Genomic DNA, 2,911 nt, shown 5'->3' with positions numbered 1-2,911 from the left:
AATATATGCATTTAATCATGCTTACTAGGGGGCACTATGGGGATTGGGGGACTAAAATAAGTCTTTTCCTGAAAACAAACAGAAACAAGCAAACAAAAACAAAACAAAACAGAAACATTCCTTGGAATTGAATTACAGTTTCAGAAGAGAAAAATGTGAGTGGTTTCAGGAACTTTCCTGGCTTAAACTAACCTGAAAGATCTAGACCTCCATGATTACAGATAGTAAGCTGAGACATAGTTAAACAATTTTCACAATTGTTTTATAACTGTAATTTGTAGAAGGCTACACTCTGGCACTCTAAACTATGATATACTGAGCAATGCTACCATCTTATGGCTAAGAATGGAAAGTTCAACAAAAAGAAGTTTGAGAACAGGCCAAATGAAAGAAATATAAGTCCAATTAAAAGCAGAAATATAAAAGTATAAAAGTTGTTGTTTCAAACCTGAATACATTCATTTGAATGCAAGTAAGTAGATGTAACTTTTTAAAATGGCTTGCAAGTTCTGCTTCATCCTGCCTTCCTAAACCTCTCCCAGCTCACCCCTTGAGAAACGTCCTCTTGGTAAAGACCCCAGGTCCCTCTATTTCATCCCCATCACCCTTTTAACCTTTTTTTTCTAGCCTACCTCCATTCCTTTGTGACTCCTGTAGACCCACAGAATTGTTCTCTACCAGAAACTGCCAGCCACCGCATTAGGTTGCAACACAGACCAGTGTTTCCTTGGCCCTCATCAGAGAAGCTTCTTCTTGAAGTAAGTAGTGACTAACATGGAGACTGACCACTGGTCAGTGTGAAGAGTATGGGTTGTTTTAGAGCACTCAGCCCTACATATGAGGTTTTTCTCAAACCTTTCTCTTCCTGGCTTGGTAATCTATGCAGAACAAGAAGGGAAAAAATCATAAGAATCAGAGATGGTGGTTGACACCTAGAATATACCATCTTCTAGACACAACAGGGCTGAAACATACATGAACTCACAGAGACTATGACAGTACACCACAAGACCTACACAGGTCCAAACTGGACAAAATTCTAGTTGTGAAAATGGAAAGTTGACACAAAGCTCCAATCCTAACCAAAACTCTATTTAGAATTGATACCTACTTAGAAAGAGGAAAATGAGTTTTCTCTAATGGAGTGTTAATGACTATGTCAACCACACTCCTAGGCAGATCCCATGATTTTCTGTTTTGGCTGGTGTGTGTGTGTTTCTGTGTGTGTGTGTGTGTGTGTGTGTGTGTGTGTGTGTGTGTGAGAGAGAGAGAGAGAGAGAGAGAGAGAGAGAGAGAGAGAGAGAGAGAGAGAGAGAGAGAGAAAGGGCTAGCTTTCGGTTTGCTTCGTCTTTCTTTTTGTCTTCCTGAGTTTCTGTTTGATTGCTTGTTTTGATTTTTGGATTTTTTGAGACATACACATGTTGGGGCCATGAAATTGGGTAGGTATGGAAGTGGGAAGGATCTTGGAGGAGTTGGGAAAGGGAAAGAATATAATCAAAATATAATGTATAAAAAATAAATAATTAAAGGTTACATTCAAATCAAGACTAGGTCTCAGCTATTTCATGACCTGTTAAAATAAGCATCAGACTAAACACCTACTTACAGGATTCATTCATTAGATCCCTGACTACTTGGCCTCCCTTATAGAAGAAACAGTGACATATCTTATATCCACTGCTACAATCTCTCACCCCTCACAACCACTCCCTCCCACATGGATATTATTCATAATTTACTAAAGAGAAATCAAAACAAGTAAGTATGCCTTAAACTCTCATTTTTGGAAACTTCCTCAACTAGAATACTTCTTTATGAATTATGATTGCTGTACTCTAGGACAGTAAGCAATGGATGAAATTAAAATTATTTTTTTGAAGTACGATTTTACATTCACACTTATTTGAAACTAGGAAAATCAAGACAGTTTTCATGATGAAATATGGAGTGGCCTGAAGCTCCAACTCTTTATCACCCCTGTGCTCTCCACTTAGGCAGCCCAGAAGCAGGTTAAGGTTAAGGTTAAGGTTTTTTCAGGTAATGGGGAAAGGTTGATTTGAGTCTTGTTTTCATAATGAAGAAGTTTTGGAAGTAAATCCTTCTTTGCATTTTCTTATCTGTGGCCTTTTCCCCCTTTATTCATCTTTATAAAAAATACTTTTTTTAGAACATGCCTAATCAAAATCAACTAGATGATGTTTCTATATTAGTTACATTTTTAAAATCCATCTATACAAAGCTAGATAATATCTCACAAGGGCAACAAGGATACATAATAACAAACACCCAGAGAAAAGCACCGGGGTAGCTAGGGCGCAGGATCGGCTGACACTCGCCAGCTACCCACAACACCCACCACAGGATCTTAAGAATTCTGGTGAGTGGAACACAGCTTCTGCTCCAATCCAATTGCGCGCGGGACCTGAGACTGCATTAGTTAGGGAAGCAGAAAACCGGCCTGAATAGGGCCACAGGCCTCATCCGGCCGGACCAGCACCTGCATAGCTAGAGCGCAGGGTCGGCTGACACCCACCAGCTACCCACGACCCCCGCCACAGGATTTTGAGACTGCTGGTGAGTGGAACACAGCTTCTGCTCCAGTCCAATCATGCGGGACCTGAGACTGCTTTGGTTGGGGAGGCAGAAATCTGGCCTACGTAGGGCCACAAGCCTCTTCCGGTCAGAAAAGCACCAGGGTAGCTAGGGCGCAGGGTCGGCTGACACTCGCCAGCTACCCACAACACCAGCCACAGGATCTTAAGACTTCTGGTGAGTGGAACACAGCTTCTGCTCCAATCCAATTGCGTGCGGGAACTGAGACTGCATTAGTTAGGGAAGCAGAAAACCGGCCTGAGTAGGACCACAGGCCTCTTCCAGCATACCACCAGCTACCCACGACCCCCGCCACAGG

Source organism: Mus caroli, unplaced genomic scaffold (assembly GCF_978045245.1).
Source record: "Mus caroli unplaced genomic scaffold, Mus_caroli_1 scaffold_5, whole genome shotgun sequence".
Taxonomy (NCBI): Eukaryota; Metazoa; Chordata; class Mammalia; order Rodentia; family Muridae; genus Mus; species Mus caroli.
This window is presented reverse-complemented; position numbering follows the sequence as displayed.